Source organism: Bombina bombina, chromosome 2, assembly GCF_027579735.1.
Source record: "Bombina bombina isolate aBomBom1 chromosome 2, aBomBom1.pri, whole genome shotgun sequence".
In the NCBI taxonomy this organism is placed as follows: Eukaryota; Metazoa; Chordata; class Amphibia; order Anura; family Bombinatoridae; genus Bombina; species Bombina bombina.
This window is the reverse complement of record NC_069500.1, coordinates 1,019,323,261-1,019,343,634: the sequence shown is the minus strand read 5'-3', so window position 1 is coordinate 1,019,343,634 and position 20,374 is coordinate 1,019,323,261.

Sequence of the window (20,374 nt, the reverse complement as noted above, 5' to 3'; positions counted from 1 at the left end):
TCTCTATGGTTAAGAAAAGATTCATCAATGATGTGTTCCTCCTTTGGGAGGACACTGAGATGAAACTCATAGAATTTATGCAAAAATTAAATAAGAACGAATGGAACTTAAAATTCACTTACAGTTATAGTAAAAATGAGATTACATTCTTAGATCTACGCATTATTAATGACAATAACTGCCTAAAAACAGCCACATTTCGTAAAGATACTGCAGGGAATTCCCTATTATCATTTGACAGTCATCACCCAAAAAAACTAATACAAAACATTCCTTATGGCCAATTTCTGAGACATAAAAGAAATTGCTCAGAAATTGAACAATTTAAAATTGAAGCAGGGGCTCTAAACAAAAGATTTAGAGCAAGAGGCTACACACAACAATGTTTAAAAAAAGCTTTTAACAGGACCAAAAGTAAGAATAGGGAAGACCTGCTATATGAGAAATCAGAAGATACATCGGAATCATCTCTAGTTCGATTCATAGGAACTTATAATCAGAAATGGCAGGATATTCGTTCAAATCCTAAATAAACATTGGCATATATTGTGGATTGATAAATCAATTGGGAAATTTGTAGGAGAATCTCCACTAATGACTCCAAAAAGAGCACCAAACTTAAAAGACTTTCTGGTTCAGAGCCACTTTGAAAATAAAAAAAAATAAAAAAACACAGGGAATTGGTTAACCAGTAAAAAGAATGGGAATTTCAAATGCTCACACTGCTCAGTTTGTACTAACATGCTAGTAGGCAAGAACTTTTGTGATAAATTTGGGTCCTTCCATACAATAAAGGGACGTATAACTTGTAAGAGTGAAGGAGTAGTTTATATGGTCTCCTGTAATTGCCCTCAGTATTATATAGGTAAAACCTATAGGGAGCTCAAAGAAAGAATAAAGGAACACAAAAGGGATATTAACAACAAATGTACAAAAACTAGCAGTGTAGCGCGTCACTTTGCAGAGTTTCATAATAGTGACAAAAGACTTTTAAAATTCAGAGGTTTGGAAATAGTGGACTTGAAAGGTAGAGGAGGAAATCTAGATCAGATTCTATTGTGCAAAGAAAGCAAATGTATTTTTAACCTGAAAAGTCTTAAACCAGATGGCTTAAATGAAGAGTTAAATTTTGGCTCTTTCCTGGGAGACTGAAGTATTATACAGAATAACAATATCTGTTAATAAATAGGTATCTAACTAAGACATTATGAATAATATCTAAACTATATTAATGAAAAATTCAGAGAACTCAATGAGAAGTCATTTCCTATAAAGAAATAAAATACTAATGTTATTGACCTTGTAATGCATGAACTAATAACATTGGAGTATGTAACATAGAAAATGTGTGATTTTATTACATTGTATGTTTGATAATAGCATAGCAATATAGATAGTTATATTTGTCCAATATTTCATCCGAATGGCTTAAATATGTTGTTAAAAAGTTTTTTGAAGGCGGAGCATATTGTTTAAAAGTCATGGAGAGCAATCTCCAATCATGCACAGCCGGAAGAAGCCCGAATGGAACCCGGGTGAAACGCGCGTAGCTGCTTGTTTGTTTAGTTGGAGCGGTGCAACAGCTGAGCACCGTCCAAGAGCTGATTTCCCAAGAAAGTCATACTTCCGCTGAAAGTTAAGGCGTGCGGATGCACTGAAAAAGCCGAAAAACTGCGGAGGAAAAAGCAAAGGTGATTACTCCAAACCCGGTCTTTATCGAAACAGTTGGAAGCAACGAGCAGGTAGATATGGCACCATGACATGTCACTATCAAAACACCGAGGAAGCAGGTACTTGTTCATTATATCTCTACACGCAACATAGAGCTGTCACAGCGAGTTAAATGTGGTATGAAAAAGTTGCCATTTTTGCTGAAAGTGATACAGTTACAAATTTGCATTGAGAGTGCAAAGACACAAGTTATACCTGCTGTGTTAGTGTTGCACATAATTTGGTGCTGCTCCTGCATTAACGTTGATTTCCAATTTTGGGATTAAAAAAAAAGCTTGTAATACCGGCGCTATGGAAGTCCCATTGAAAAAAGACAATATGCAAATTGCGTAAGTTAATTTGCGGTACGGCCAAAAAAGTATGCGGGACAGCTGTACCTACAAGACTTGTAATAGCAGCGGTAGTGAAAAAGCAGCGTTATGAGGCTTAACCTTGCTTTTTTACTCATAACGCAAAACTCGTAATCTAGTCGATTGATAGCAAATGAACATGCAAAAGCAAATATATGCATATATACAGTGAACAAACATTTTATATAAAGACAACTTAGAAAGTAAACATGAATAATGATTATCAAACAGACTATCATTAGAATAACAGTGTGCAACACAATTAATTGGCAAGAAAATAATCCATATTGCTTTGGAAAATATTTGCTGTACATCACTCAATACAGCAAAGGTTTTATACCAGAAGAGTATAAATCAATGAACAAAAAGAGAGCCTATATTAAACCAAAACGATATTTAGATTCATGTTGAAAATCAATCAAATGCAAGATATATTTTATTCAAAAACAGGTAGGGATACATAATCACACAATAATAATGAGCCGAGAGATTAATATATTCATATCATTATATACAATATATAAACAACTTATCCTTGGCTGAAAACGATATTACCCTAAAAGCAGATATATACATGCAGCATGGAAACAAGAAAAAATAATAAATTAATCATTACGTGGATACACACATGGCAACTTTATACAGATCACTCCCAGTAATTAATGAGGTTGTAGTCTGAGTTAAGACCTTGAGGAAAATGAGTATTCAACTTGAACAACCAAAACATCTCTTGTTTATTAAGTAGTTTAAGCCTATTGCTTCCTGATTTGTGAACATTAACTTTTTCAATAACATACCATTTAAATGTACTTAAATCTTTATTATGTATTTACATTTACAAAATGCTGTACAATATGAGTGGATGATTTGCCCACATTGATGGTAGAGAAATTTTCCCTGATTCTAGAGGATACTTCCCTAGTAGTGAGACCTATATATTGAAGGTGACAGCAATCACATGTGATGAGATAAATGACATAAGTGCTGGTGCAATTATGGCAACCATATATTCTAAAAACCTCCCCAGTGGTCATAGAAGTGAAAGAATCTGAAATATGCGCAAAATCACATGGCTTACATTTTCTATGGCCACATCTAAACATACCATTGTGTAAAAGCCAAGAGCTTCTGATGGGTTTAGCAGTAGTCAGTTTGGTAGGAGACACATTGTTACCAATAGTCCTACATTTACGATAATTACACCTGAGGCCAGATTTAACAGTATTTTGTAACTTTTCATCAGCCAATAACAGGGAATAATATTTTCTCACAAATTTGCAAATGTCCTCATACTGGGTACTTTTATAAGTCACAAAAGTGACCCCTTTGTGTCAGTCTTTTGCATCTGTTTTTTTGTCTACCAATAAAGAATTTCTATCCAGTTTATCAACTTCCCATCTAGCTTTGTCAATAACTTGGGTTTTATAGCCCCTAGCTTTTAGACTGGCACTTAGTTCCTCTGCCTCCTGTACATATCTATCATGTATAGAACAGTTCCGCCTAAGTCTGACAAACTGGCCCTTGGCCATGGCCTAAGGAACATGAAGGGGTGGCAACTGGTAGCGTGGAGTAAAGTATTTCCAGTAATTGGCTTGCGGTAAACCCTTGAATGTATACAGCCATCTACAGTGGTTGTCAATTTAATATCCAAAAAGTTTATACATTCCTTTTGAAATTCAAAAGTAAACCTTAAGCCAATATGATTATCGTTAAGTTAACAAATAAATGCCTGGGCTTTGTCAAATGTACCATCCCAGACCATCAAGAGGTCATCAATGTAACTCTGGTATACAAGGACATTGGACCTATAGGGATCAGTATCTCTAAAGATGTGGGTCCGCTCCCACCAACCTAAAAATAGGTTGGCATAGGAGGGGGCAAACTTGACCCCCATAGCAGTCCCACATCTCTGGAGATAAAAATTGCCTTCAAAGGTAAAGAAATTATGTGTCAATAAAAAAATGAGTAAACCTGAATACAAATTTCTGGAAAAGAGTGCTATAATTAGTATGGTGTTTCAAAAAAATACTCAGTGGCTTTTAGACCAGTCTCGTGGGGTATAGATGTGTATAAGGCCACAACATCAGCTGTTAACCAGCTTGACGTAGAGGTCCAAGAAATAGGGCTTAGAATACTCAATACATGTTTAGTATCATGAGTATAACCAGCCAAAGAAATGACAAGGGGTTTTAAGATGCGGTCCAACCAGCAAGAGAGGTTTCTAAAAATAGAGTTAATACCACTGACAATTGGGCGTCCAACAATATTACATAATGATTTATGAACCTTTGGTAGATGGGGGTACGAGGAGACTCAATAATCAGAAACTGTGCAGTCTCTAAATCTTCAGCTCATTTTTAAATCTGTTGGTTGGATTACAAGGGAGGACTGTGTAGTTGATAGGGTTGTCAAGTTGACGGTGGGCTTCCTTCACATAATCAGCCCTATTCATCACTACAATCGATCCTCAATTGTCCACAGATTTAATTCAAATCTGTGTGTTAGACTGTAGCTCATAAAGAGCCTCCCTTTCTTTAGATGCAAGATTAAAGTGTGTATTGTCTTGTGCATATTTCAAGTTTTTAAGATCCTTTTCCACCCTTTTATAAAAGGTCTCAACAATAGGGCCCATACTATGTATGGGGTAAAAATCTGATATGTTTTTAAATTTAGGGATTCTACAACAAGTTTGAACCTGAGACTGGCTTTCATGGGCCAAGGATTCTAATGACATGACATCTCATTGTTCAGAAAAATTTAAGTCATGATCAATAGAGTCAACAATTGGATTCTCAGGATTGTAAGCATTACCCAGTGAATCCTTAGACCCTGAAAAATGTTTCTGCAAGGTAATACCTCTTATAAGCCTGTTGACGTCAATAACCGTCTGAAATAAATTAAAATTAAGAGTAGGTGTAAAAGAGAGCCCCAGTCCTACAACTTCATACTGTGTAGAAGTTAATTTCGCATCAGAGAGATTAATCACTGGTTGGATTTGTACTTGGTCTGACCCCTCTTCTCTCTCAATAGGTATCTGTCCTGTGTTTGCTGAGGTTGTGTACCCCCTCCCTTGGCAGGGTTGCTGACCTGGGGAAATCCATGATCAATAACATTTCAGTCTGATTTCATAGTGTGCCCAATGTTAGAAGTATCATCAATCTGTGTTGCTACATATTTAGTTTTTGGTCTGACAGTGGGTGCCTGAGTGATTAATATGATTTTAATCTGAGCTGAAGGGTTAGTAGACCCTGAAGCCATGGCCACCTGGTCATCACCACTGTAATTAGCTGTATCATCAGATTCAACCTCTGTAAGGTTATGCCTCTGAATCTGGTAAGTAAAAGTGAGAAAAATTGTGGATCTCAACTGGTTAATAAAGCCTCAAATAGTTTATATGTTACACAACTCTGGAATCAATTACTATTGGTAAGTATTGATGGTAAGAGTTTGTGTGGATTTATTTAAATTGGTTTATCAATTCTCCAGAATATAAAGGAGAGAGTTCAGAGTCTCTTATTTGCAAAGATAGATGAATTTGTCAGAATGTAATTTGAGAAAACAGGCAGACTGGTATGGAATAAGTAAATTGTAACTTTCCCTTAATTAGGTGATCCAAGATTTACTGGTGCACAGTTATTAACATACTCTACTTCCTTCCGATATATAAGTTCAGTCACAGGTACTAAGAAAACTTCGTTAGACTTTAGCTTTTCTAAACACAGCAGACGAATAGGTAAATAATAGAAGTACCTGTAGTGATCCTGTGTACTCGGAGTGTAGCAGAGAACTGGTGGTCTTAGTCGGGCTGCACAATTGTGAAGCGTGAGACACAGCGGGAGGTGTTCCGCTGAGGAGGAAGGTGATTGGCAAAGAGAGATGAGTGACGTCACGACTCGCTGTACTCTGCGGAAAGAACGCTGAGAGAAAAAGTTAGTTTTATTTCCAAGTCCCACAAGAGATACAGTCTTTCAATAATACCTTCTAATTGTGGCCACAATAGCAAGTCCTTATGTGGAGGTAGCAGAGCGGCTGTAAACGCCGACTTGTAATCCTCTCCTGTACAACAGAGTCGGTGTAGGAACTGTGTCTGTAAATAAAGCTGAGAACAGAGTTAGTTATAAAGCGATCCAATCTTTAGTTAAAGATCCTTTTTCCAGTTGCCATAAGTTCAAACAAAACAACAGTCTTTGCGATTAATGCTCTTAGCTTAGAGAGATAGTTGCTGCTAGGTTGCAGATAACAAAATACTAAGCACTGAGCTTAGCAGGCGGGAAGTATTTAAAGGGGAAGAGGATAAATGGAAGTGAAGCCACTTAAAGCTACAGTCCAAAGTGAAGTAACCTGACATGACCCCCTCCTCAAGCAAGCTGATCCTCAGCTTGAGGATGAGGACGATCTGGGTTCTGACGGTGGAATCTAGCAACAAGCCGAGGGGCGTTGAGATTCGAGGAAGGTTCCCAACTATCCTCCTCAAGAGAAAAGTTCTTCCAGTGAACTAAGTATTGAAGCTCACGTTTGTAATAACGTGAATCCAATATGGACTGTACTTCATAGACCCCTGGATCCAAGTCGGTTTCTACAGGTGGTAGAACCGAAATCCCCAATCTGGAAGGAATGTATGGTTTGATGAGCGAAACGTGAAAGGTAGGGTGGATCATCATGGTGGACGGTAAAGTGAGTGACACTGCGTTGGCATTGATCACCTTTGAAACAGGGAATGGTCCAATAAAGCGATGAGAAAGCTTTTTACTGGGAACGTGTAATTTGAGGTTTTTGGTGGATAACCATACTAGGTCACCGACTACGTAGTCAGGTGGTTTCCTTCTCCGTAGATCAAAGTAACGTTTTTGAGTGGCTTGGGCTTTAGTGATGTTTTCTTTTAAGAATTTAAATGTTTCCAGTAATGAGTTATTGAATTCGTCTACTAAGGGTGAGTTGGATGCGGTTGAAAGGTGAGAATCAAAGCTGGGATGGAACCCATAATTAGCATAGAAGGGTGATACTTTCGTGCTTGAACTCGTTAAGTTGTTGTAAGCATATTCAGCTAATGAGAGGTATTTAAGCCAATTTTCTTGTTGGAATGCACAGAAACATCTTAAGTACTCATCTAACCACTGGTTGAGTCTCTCTGTTTGTCCGTTGGTCTGCGGATGGAATGCGGTACTGTACCGGTGCTTAAACTTTAAGGATTTACTCAGGTTTTTCCAGAAATGAGAGGTGAACTGTGATCCACGGTCGGATATGATCACTGAAGGTACTCCATGGAGTTTGATCACATTATCTATGAATAAAGTTGCGGTTTCACTCGAGGTTGGTACCTTGTGGTAAGGTATAAAATGAGCCATTTTGGTCAATGAGTCTATAACCACGAGTATGGTGGTTTGTTTTTTTGATAGAGGTAGATCAACTATAAAATCCATTCCAACTTGTTGCCATGGCCTGTCTGGAATAGGTAATGATATCAGTAGACCGTAGGGTGATTTTTTCTCGTTCTTTGAGGTCTGACAAACTACACAGGTTTTGACGTACTCTTTTATAGTTGCTCTCATATTAGGCCAATAGTATCTTCGTTTTATAAGGTCCTCAGTTCGTTTGATTCCTGGATGTCCGGCTAGGGGTGAATCATGATGTAGTTCCAGTATCTTGGCCCTTTGGTTCTCAGGAAGGAAAACCCTGTTGGAGGTTGGTCCAGAAGATGACTGGGTTGAAAGAAGATTGATGTTCATGGGGCTGTTATCACAGTTATGGATGAATCTGTCAGCTGGAATGATGGAAGATGGAGGTGTTATCCCTGAGGGAATATCGGCGTATCTTGATAAGGCATCCGCCTTTCCATTCTTTGAAGCAGGGCTGTAGATGATATGGAAATCAAACCTTGAAAAGTAGAGAGACCATCGAACCTGTCTTGCAGACAAAGTTTTGTTATTCTGGAGGTACTGGAGGTTCTTATGATCAGTGTAAATGGTGATAGGATATTTAGCACCTTCTAACAAGTGTCTCCAGAACTCGAGTGCTCTACGTATTGCGAGTAATTCTTTGTCACCGATAGTGTAGTTTAATTCAGCAGATGACATAGCCTTGTAATAATAGGATATAGGATGTAAGGGTTCCTTTAGTGTTTTTTGTTGTGAAAGGACCGCACCTATAGCGTAATCCGAAGAATCGACTTTGAGAATGTAATGTTGGTCAACATCGGGATAGTGTAATACGGGGGCTGTAGTAAAACTTTCCTTAAGGGTGTTAAACGCTTTATTAGCTTCAGAATTCCATGTAAAAAATTTTGAATTACCAGTGAGCTGTGTAAGTGGTTTTACAATGGTTGAAAAATTTCTAATAAACTTACGATAGTAGTTTGAGAAGCCGAGAAATCTTTGCACTTCCTTTTTGTTTTTTGGGGTAGGCCAAGTTTTTACAGCATTAACCTTTTCAGATTGCATTTGTATCCCTTCTGGTGTTATAGTATACCCCAAAAAGGATATAGTTGTTTTATGAAACGCACACTTCTCTGGCTTTGCATACAACTTGTGAACCCTTAAGCGGGACAAAACCCACCTCACATGTTTGATGTGGTCTTCTTTTGTTATTGAGTATATGAGTATATCATCGAGATAAATGACCACGCACACATCCAGCAAATCTCTGAAAATATCATTAATAAAATGCTGGAATGTGGCGGGTGCATTTGTCAATCCGAAGGGCATTACTAGATACTCAAATAAGCCGTATCTCGTCCTGAAAGCCGTGAGCCATTCATGCCCTTCTTTGATGCAGATGAGGTTATAAGCCCCTCTCAAGTCCAATTTAGTGAAAATTGTAGCAGAGGATAACCTTTCGATCATCTCCGGAATCAATGGGAGGGGGTATCTATTTTTTACAGTTTGTTTGTTTAGTTCTCTGTAGTCTATTATAGGACGAAGCGTGGAGTCCTTGTTAGTGACGAAAAACATACCTGCCCCTGCAGGGGAGGTTGACGGTCTGATAAACACCTTTTGGAGGTTTTCTTGTAAGTACGTTTTTAAATGATTAAGTTCAGGCTGACTCATCGGATATAGATGCCCAACAGGAATGGATGCCCCTGGTACCAGCTGGATTGGACAATCGTATATCCTATGTGGTGGTAAATTCTCTGCCTCTGCTTTACTGAAAACGTCCTCAAAGTCCTTATACTTAAAGGGGATAGATTCATTCTGTGGAGAAGAGTGAAGAATAAGTTGGTTATGTAAACAAGTAGTGGTACAATAACTTGAATTGAACTGAATTTGTAGAGTCTTCCAATTTATGGTGGGATTATGTAACTGTAACCAGTTTACCCCTAGGAATATAGGGAAATGAGGAGAGGGTATTACATCGAAGGATATATGTTCCGTATGCCCATTGTTTGCTATTACTAAAAGGGGAATTGTGTGGTGTGTAATGGGACCAAATTTTATAGTGGACCCATCAATAACTTGAACTGAGACAGGTTTTGATTTTGCAATAGTGGGTATTTTATTAGACTGAACAATAGTAATATCCATGAAATTCCCCACGGCTCCTGAATCCAAGATAGCTCGGGTCTCCAACCTCCTATGGTCCCACTGTAATATAAGAGATAATTTGCAATAAGGAAGAGAGTCATTTAGGTAACTTGATGTATTAATATAAACAGACTTACTCTTTTTGTTTCTTTGCAGAGTAGGGCATTCCTGAACACTGTGTTTGGAACTGGCACAGTACATGCAGAGATGGTTATTTCTTCATTGAGTTCTTTCTTCTGGTGACAATGGACCACGTAAGATACCTATCTCCATAGGTGTTGAGGATGTGCTGGGTGTAGATACTTGAGGGTTGCAAACCTCCGTCTTAATTCTTGGTTGTACCTCTGGATTGAAATGTTAAGCTTTCCTTTCACAGAGACGTCTATCTATCCGTATGGATAGTTTCATTAGTGCGTCTAGGGTGTCTGGTAGTTCCACTCTTGATAATTCGTCTTTGATACTTTCAGCTAACCCAAGGCGGAATTGATTTCTCAAAGATATTGCGCTCCATGATGAATCTGAGGAATACAACTTAAACTCCGTTATATATTCTTCTACAAGTTTTTTCTCCTGTTTCAGGTTCCTCATCTTATATTCTGCTGTAAGCTGTATGTCTGAATCCTGGTATAATTCATCCATAACCTTAAAGAAATTAGTTAGGGAACCTAGGAGAGGATCATCTGTCTCACACAGATGGTCTGCCCAGATTCTGGGTGCTGACCTCAAGAAGGATATTGTAGTCAGAACTTTAACTCTTTCTGTAGGATAAGTTAGGGGTTTCAATGAATACAGTAAAAGACAAGCGTTCTTAAAATGTCTGTATGTCTTTCTGTCTCCAAGAAATGGCTCAGGTAAGGATACCTGAGGTTCAGGAGTTGAATCCGTTTTAGTCTTGATGGAATCTTTTATAATATCTTTTAAGGCTCTGTTTTCAATTTGTAGATCTCTTATAGCTTGTCCCATTAGATCAACTTTTTGGGACAGGTTATAAACTATTTGTGGCAAATCACCTGGCTCCATTATAGAAGGCTTAGTATTATGTAAGGTTATGCCTCTGAATCTGGTAAGTAAATAAGTGAGAAAAATTGTGGATCTCAGCTGGTTAATAAAGCCTCAAATAGTTTATATGTTACACAACTCTGGAATCAATTACTATTGGTAAGTATTGATGGTAAGAGGTTGTGTGGATTTATTTAAATTGGTTTATCAATTCTCCAGAATATAAAGGAGAGAGTTCAGAGTCTCTTATTTGCAAAGAGAGATGAATTTGTCAGAATGTAATTTGAGAAAACAGGCAGACTGGTATGGAATAAGTAAATTGTAACTTTCCCTTAATTAGGTGATCCAAGATTTACTGGTGCACAGTTATTAACATACTCTACTTCCTTCCGATATATAAGTTCAGTCACAGGTACTAAGAAAACTTCGTTAGACTTTAGCTTTTCTAAACACAGCAGACGAATAGGTAAATAATAGAAGTACCTGTAGTGATCCTGTGTACTCGGAGTGTAACAGAGAGCTGGCGGTCTTAGTCGGGCTGCACAATTGTGAAGCGTGAGACACAGCGGGAGGTGTTCCGCTGAGGAGGAAGGTGATTGGCAAAGAGAGGTGAGTGACGTCACAACTCGCTGTACTCTTCAGAAAGAACGCTGAGAGAAAAAGTTAGTTTTATTTCCAAGTCCCACAAGAGATACAGTCTTTCAATAATACCTTCTAATTGTGGCCACAATAGCAAGTCCTTATGTGGAGGTAGCAGAGCGGCTGTAAACGCCGACTTGTAATCCTCTCCTGTACAACAGAGTCGGTGTAGGAACTGTGTCTGTAAATAAAGCTGAGAACAGAGTTAGTTATAAAGCGATCCAATCTTTAGTTAAAGATCCTTTTTCCAGTTGCCATAAGTTCAAACAAAACAACAGTCTTTGCGATTAACGCTCTTAGCTTAGAGAGATAGTTGCTGCTAGGTTGCAGATAGCAAAATACTAAGCACTGAGCTTAGCAGGCGGGAAGTATTTAAAGGGGAAGAGGATAAATGGAAGTGAAGCCACTTAAAGCTACAGTCCAAAGTAAAGTAACCTGACAACCTCACTGTCAGAAAAGGTTACTTTTTTAGAGGGAGCCTGACCATGGAGTTTTTTTTTTTTTATTATTATAATTACGTTGTTGTCTGAGTCTGGGACCTTTATTAGGACCGTCTAGGTTCTGGTTACGTCTATATTGGTTCCTAAATCTTTTATTCCAAATATAAACTTATCCCCCATTATAGTCAGAACTGTCCCTAATATATTTAGTGTGTTTTGCTTCCATAATGATAATTAGCCTCTGCTATAGTGGTGTTTAATACTGTATCAAATTTTTCAAAATCTGTTTCAAAGCTCCTGTCATGAAAAATAATAATAATAATAATAATAATAATAATAATAATATAATAATTTTGGGTTATTTTCTTGCCAATTAATTGTGTTGCACACTGTTATTCTAATGATAGTCTGTTTGATAATCATTATTCATGTTCACTTTCTAAATTGTCTTTATATAACATGTTTGTTCACTGTATATATGCATATATTTGATTTTGCATGTTAATTTGCTATCAATGTGTATTGGTGCTTTAAGTGAGAAAGGTGTGTACTCTGTATCAGCCAGTTAGAATTTTTTTTACCCATTTTTACAGGACTCACAGATGTTTACCGTTCAGTAACCATTAAGCTATGATTACAGCCAAGTACAGCACATAATCCGGTTGCTTACACTTCTCTTCACTTTGTGATTGTCCCCCTGGATTATTCATCCATTTTACCGTTGATTCGTTTGGAATAAGAGCTACATTTTATTGATATCCTTGATGGTCCTTTTTATTCTACTGTTTCTAGTGTGCCTGCCATACGCTGAGGATTTTCCGTGATTCTGCACAGGGTTACCAGATACGCCCCTTCCATCGGTGACGTACCACTCTCGGCTGCAAATGGTAGCGAGGCAAGGTGTATAGTGTTTGGAATCAATCCACCTGCTAGCTTCTATGTGCAGTGCTTCCGACCGGCTTTGGATTGATGCAAGAGGTCAGAGTTACAAGCCCAGACTAGGGTAAGAGGTGATGGTTAAATTCTCCCCTGCCTGGAGTGGCACTGTTGATTTTGAGTAGCTCACGCTTTTTTCTTATTTCCTTGCCTGTTGAGTTGTGTATTATTGTGTTTAAAGGGGCAGTGGCACCTGGTCACTGTATTACAGGAGTATTTACTGAACTGTATACCCGTTTCCCACTGTTCCTTGTAGGACCTATTTTAACTCCTTTGATCCCTTATATACACATATAAACACATAAATATATATGTAAATATTCATATACTGTACATATTTAAACTTTGCTGCCAATCGCTACGTGACTAATCCCCTGCACTGCGGTAGGTTCTCTGCCATGACTATCAGCATGAAAACGAGGCTTCCATTGGTGCCTATGGAAATGCCCTCTCATGAGAGCAAAAGCTTCCATGCAATGTGAATGCGAGGTCGCGTTCTCATTGGGCTCAACTAGTAATACCAGTGCACATTTGCGTGTGCTGCTATTTTGAGTGGAGAGCAAATATCATGCTTGTGAAAGCGAAATTTTGTGCTCCACTCGTAATCTGGACCATAATCTGTTATATGTCGCTGTTTTAATTTATTTCTGCATTATTTGCTCTCACATATTACTTGTTTGCTAAATCACATTTTATTAAACTGTATTTTTTTTAAAATTTTGCAAAGACTCTCGGCTAGATTCTGAGTTTTGCGGTAAGATGAAAAAGCAGCATTAACAGGTCCTAATGCTGCTTTTTCACTACCGCTGCTATTACGAGTCTTGCAGGTTTAGGGGCACCGCACACTTCTTTGGCAAAACGACTTACGTAAAGTTTGTAAACACTTTTTTCTATGGGACTTCCATAGCGCCGGTATTATGAATCTGTCCTGAGAGGCCAAAAAGTGAGCGGTACAACCTCTACCTCCAAGATCCGTAACGCATTCTAAAGTCAGTAGTTATGAGTTTTACACCACAACGCCGTAGCATAAAACTCATAACTAAAGTGCTAAAAAGTACACTAACACCCAGAAACTACCTATTAACCCCTAAACCGAGGCCCTCCCACATCGCAAACATTTTTAACCCCTAATCTGCCAGTCTGGACATCGTCGCCACTAGAATAAACATATTAACCCCTAAACTGCTGAACTCCCGCATCGTAAACACTAGTTAAATATTATTAACCCCTAATCTGCTGTCCCTAACATCGCCGCCACCTACATTATACTTATTAACCCCTAATCTGCCGTCCCCAACGTCGTCGCCACTATATTAAATGTATTAACCCCTAAATCAAAGACTAACCCTAACACCCCCTAATTTAAATATAATTTAAATAAATCTAAAGAAAATTACTATAATTAACTAAATTATTCCTATTTAAAACTAAATACTTACCTATAACATAAACCCTAAGCTAGCTACAATGTAACTATTAGTTATAGTGTAGCTAGCTTAGGGTTTATTTTTATTTTACAGACAAGTTTGTATTTATTTTAACTAGGTAGAATAGTTATTAAATAGTTATTAACTATTTAATAACTACCTAGCTAAAATAAATACATATTGAAAAAATGTAAAATAAAACCTAAACTAAGTTACAATAACACCTAACAGTACACTACAATTAAATAAATTAACTAAATTAACTACAATTAAATAAATTAACTAAATTAAATACAATTAAATAAATTAAATTAGCTAAATCACAAAAAAACACCTACATTATATTTATTAACCCCTAATCTGCCGTCCCCAATTTTGCCGCAACCTACCTACACTTATTAACCCCTAATCTGTCACCCCTAACATCACTGCCACTATATTAAATTTATTAACCCCTAAACCTAAGTCTAACCCTAAACCTAACACCCCCTAACTTAAATATAATTTAAATAAATCTAAATAAAATTACTATAATTAACTAAATATTTCCTATTTAAAACTAAATACCTGTAAAATAAACCCTAAGCTAGCTACAATATAACTAATAGTTACATTGTATCTAGCTTAGGGTTTATTTTTATTTTACAGGCAAGTTTGTATTTATTTTAACTAGGTAGAATAGTTATTAAATAGTTATTAACTATTGAATAACTACCTAGCTAAAATAAATACAAATTGACCTGTAAAATAAAACCTAACCTAAATTACAATAACACCTAACACTGCACTACAATTAAATAAATTAACTAAATTAAATACAATTAAATAAATTACAAAAAAACAACAACACTAAATTACACAAAATAAAAAAAAAGAAATTTTCAGATATTTAAACTAATTACACCTAATCTAATAGCCCTATCAAAATAAAAAAGCCCCCCAAAATAAAAAGAACCCTAGCCAAAACTATAAATAGCCCTTAAAAGGGCCTTTTGTGGGGCATTGCCCCAAAGAAATCAGCTCTTTTAGATGTAAAAAAAAATACAAACACCCCCCAACATTAAATTAGCTAAATCACAACCCCCCCCCTAAATTACAGAAAATAAAAAACAAATTACAGATCTTTAAATTAATTACACCTAATCTATTAGCCCTATCAAAATAAAAAAGCCCCCCAAAATAAAAAACCCTAGCCTAAACTAAACTATCAATAGCCTTTACCTGTATTGGCTTGTTTTTTTTTTATTTTGGGGGGGCTTTTTTATTTTGATAGGGCTATTAGATTAGGTGTAATTAGTTTAAAGATCTGTAATTTGTTTTTTATTTTCTGTAATTTAGTGTTTTTTTTGTGATTTAGCTAATTTAGTTTAATTTATTTAATTGTATTTAATTTAGGTAATTTATTTAATTGCAGTGTAGTGCTAGGTGTTAGTGAAACTTAGATTAGGTTTTAATTTACAGGTAAATTTGTATTTATTTTAGCTAGGTAGTTATTCAATAGTTAATAACTATTTAGTAACTATTCTACCTAGTTAAAATAAATACAAACTTGCCTGTAAAATAAAAATAAACCCTAAGCTAGATACAATGTAACTATTAGTTATATTGTAGCTATCTTAGGGTTTATTTTACAGGTATTTAGTTTTAAATAGGAATTATTTAGTTAATTATAGTAATTTTATTTAGATTAATATAAATTATATTTAAGTTAGGGGGTGTTAGGGTTATGGTTAGACTTAGGTTTAGGGGTTAATAAATTTAATATAGTGGCGGTGATATTGGGGGCAGCAGATAAGGGGTTAATAAGTGTAGGTAGGTTGCAGCAACATTGTGGGTGGCAGATTAGGGGTTAATAAATATAATGTAGGTGGTGGCGGTGTCCGGAGCGGCAGATTAGGGGTTAATTAGAATAATGTAGGTGTCGGCAATGTCAGGGGCGGCAGATTAGGGGTTAATAAATGTAAGATTAGGGGTGTTTAGACTCGGGGTTCATGTTAGGGTGTTAGGTGTAAACATAAAATGTGTTTCCCCATAGGAATCAATGGGGCTGCGTTACGGAGCTTTACGCTGCTTTTTTGCAGGTGTTAGACTTTTTCTCAGCCGGCTCTCCCCATTGATGTCTATGGGGAAATCGTGCACAAGCACGTATAACCATCTCACCGCTGACTTAAGCAGCGCTGGTATTGAAGTGAGATATGGAGCTAAATTTTGCTCTCTGCTCACTTCTTGCCTTTTAACGCTGGGTTTCTGAAAACCGGTAATACCAGCGCTACAGGTAAGTGAGCGGTGAGAAAAAACTGCTCATTAACACCGCATAGCTCCTAACGCAAAACTTGTAATCTGGCCATCTATTTCTTATTTTGCTTACCTTGAAAAATACATTTCCAACACACCATATATATATATACAGTACATATTTTGCTACATACAGTTATGAGTTTAATCAACAAGGTTAGTGCAATTGTGTCAGCTTTGGTGAACTTTTTCTCATCAACTTTAGAAATGGTGCAACTGCACAGATCTAGAAAATCTAGAAGCACTGGCTAAGGATACTGTACCAATATATTACTATTTCCCTTCCAATTATGCTACCCCATTATTATTGATATATTCTCTAAATAAAAAACATTTAATGAAATGTATTTAAGAAAATAATAATAATTAATGATACAATGAAAGTGTAGCAGAAATGCACTCTCTCGCTGTATGCGCACATTTTATTTGATATAGGGAACTCTAAAAAGAACATACAAACACTCCTGGATATTATCGCTGAATTCAGTAAATTGTCTGGCTTTAAAATTAATCTTACAAAATCAGAGATCCTATGGGTGATTAAAAAAAATATTCTTTTGGAGAACCCTTTCAGACTTGCAGATAGAAGTATTTAAATATTTGGAGATAACTATATTACATCCCCATCTGGTAAAAATGCTCTCTGGAGATGAAAAGTTGGATTAAATTACCCGTGAGCCTTTTTTGTCTATAATGCAGATATTAAAAAATGTAATTCTAGCTGCTCTCGTTTTCTCTGGGCTTCAGCGAAACCAAGTATATCGCTAATAAAACTCACCCACCCTAAAGATATGGGTGGTTTTGCTCTTCCCAATCTCAAAAACTATAATTGGGCTTGCTTGTCAAAATAGCTCTAGACTGGCTGACAGAAAGTTAACATGTCACAAACTATAAGATAGAAGAAGCTATGATTGCACTATACTCTCTTAAAGCTTTCTTAGACTTGAACTAGTCTCAACTTTAAAGACCGAATCCCAAAATATACGATATACAATATACTCTTACTTTGGAACAAATTATGTAAATACAGTAGTGGTCAAAATTGTGGAAACCATTTGGAAAAAGTGTATTTTTGAGGTTTGATGGCTTATAACATCACTTTGTTTTTGAATAATACCATAAAATTATATCAATGGAAAGATAGTTTAATCAAGAATGTAATGCAACAAAGTTTGTTCAATTATCTGTATTCTATGAAAAGTTATAGCCAAATAACCAGAACAAGGAAGCACAACTTGATTATGTTGATATGAAGTAGCTTTCCTTCATTTGAATGTAGCCAATGAGCATGAGAGAGCCAATCAGGTTTCATGTTGTTTTGGCAAGGAGCCAATAAGGTCACAGTAGGATTCAACTATTGATGTCATGTATTGGAGCTGAGAGGGGGACATTTTGTCAGTGTGTTATGTGATTGCTATCAAGCTGGTTGTTTTTTGTTGTGTTCTTTCATTTAGTGAGCTTGTAAAATATAATAAAATTAAAGAAATGGCACAAAGAGTTGACTGGTCACCCAGAAAGCGATGTAAAAATAGTACTATTAAGTGAACAAGGCTACAGTTATGAAGAAATTAGAAGAAATATTGGTAGAAACATAACCAAAGGTGGCATTTCTAAATTTTTGAAGCGGTATAAGGAGACTCAGTCACTACAAAACCAGACTGGTAAAGGCAGGAAAAGGTGCACAACAGCAAGTGATGATAGGTGAATTGAGAGACTGTGCCTACGTGACAGAAGAAAATCATCTGGATGTATACAGGATGAAACGGCACAATGCAATGTGAAGTTGAGTGCAAGGACTGTTTGGCGCAGACTGCATGAATTTGGTCTAAATGCTAGAAAGCCATTTTTATCTCAATAACAAAGGTTGAAAAGATTAAACTGGGCTAAAACTTATGTTAACTGGACAGCGGAACAATGGGACAGTGTTATTTTGAGTGATGAAACAAAATCTCCCTGTTTGGTAGTGATAGCATAAAATACGTTAGCAGAAGAATCGTAGAAGATTTGCATCCTGATTGCATTACACGTACCATGAAACACCCAGTTAGTGTTATGATCTGGGGTTGTATGGCATCTAAAGGTGTGGGCAGAATTTGCATTATTAATGGGAATATAAATGCCCAAAAATACATAAATGAAATACTTGAGCCCAAATTGAAGCCTTCCGTACGTGATCTTTTCCAAGATAATAAAGCATTTATATTTCAACAGGATTCAGCTCCATGTCATGTTGCTGCTGTGTGCAAAAAGTGGTTTCAAGATAATCATATTCCACTGCTGGAATGGCCTGGGAATAGCCCATACCTTAACCCAATCGAAAATCTATGGAGCAGACTAAAGAAACGTGTTAGTCAGAAGCAACCCAGCAATAAAACCCAATTAATAGAAGCAATAATTCAATCTTGGTTTCACATTATAACAGCTGCAGAACTAAAAAACTTGGTTCACTCCATGGGAAGGCGTTGTAAAGCCGTAATTAACGCTAATGGTTACCCAACTAAGAATTAACTGACATGTTGAGAATTTTTGTATATATCATTTTTTATATGTGTTTCACTTTTCTTCTTTATAACTGCTGGTCTAAGAAAAAAATCCTTCATAAAAGTTATTGCATTACGTTCTTGATTAAATTATCTTTCCATTGATCAAAAACAAGTCGTGTTATGAGCCATCAAACCTCAAAAATACACTTTTTTCAAAAGATTTCCAAAAGTGGCTTTACCTCATCTGCCTTCAAAGTATGGTCTTCCAACAACCTTAATTAGATCTTGTTGATTTCACGCGATCTCTGTCCACCTCCTCAGAGCAGGCAGACAGGTTATGGAGCAGCGGCCTTTAGACCACTGCTTCATAACTGGTGTTTCATAACACGGCCCTTCAAGCTCCATACGGAGCTTGATAAATAGGCCCCTATATTTGGGAATTTAATTATCTAATCTATTATTATTTGCATATTTGCAAGCCAGACACTATATTTGCAGTCATAATTTTGCCGAGGGAAATCAGTGGTCACTGGGCCCGCTTGACTTAATTATTGATAGATTTCGCCTAGGCAAACATGCAATGACTGCTATCTACAGATGTCTGTCTTCTGAAGACACAGAGCATAAAGTTAAGAAGCTTTTCCAAACATGGACGTGCCAGGCATTAACCTTGATTTTTTTCAAAAAAGCTTTTCCAGAGTTATGAAATATACGTCTGCTATAGCTATGAGAGAATCACATATCAAACTATTGAACAGATCACATCTTACGCCCAAGTTAATGGCTAAAAGGAACATTTGGGGTGTCAATGCTTGCTCTAGATGCAATCTACCTGCCGTCAATTTATTACATGTTTTAGATATCTACCCAAAAATCTAAAAAGTTTGGAAACAAATAGAGTACTGGTTAACCCTTTAAGGACACAGCTTTCAGTTTGCTCATTTGTTTTATGACGGAAAAATTCTGTCATATGTCCTTAAGAGGTTAAATAGATTTTTACAGACCAAAACAATCTTAAAGCCTACGCATATTTTTTTTTTACTCTCACAAAGGACCAAGCAGAATAAGCCGCTGATTAATACTGCAATCTTAATTGCCAGACAAATGATCCTAAAATCTTGGAATGATAGGAAAGCTCCAAGCATAGCTGCATTTGTACACAACATGATATATCAAATAGTCTTGGATCAGCATGATTCTTTAATCTTTCAGGATAATAAATTAAAAGCCTTTATGGCTAAATGGGATAGAGTAATTTTAGCTCACTGCCGAGAAACCCAATAACCGATCATAGACTACTCTCCCTCTTTCCTCCATTTTATACTACTTGATGACTACCCTGAGCACTGGAGACAACATATCTTCTGATTCTCTATGCCTCTCTTCCCCCCTCCCCTTTTTTTTTTCTATCTCTTCCTTTTCTTGCTTCCCTTTCCCCCTTTTTCGATTTTGTTTTTGTTTATGCATTCACTTTAGTTGTGTGTTTATTTTTTTTTATTTTTTTTAAATTCTCTTTATTAAAAAGGAACAAAGCAGTTACAATAATCTCATACAATT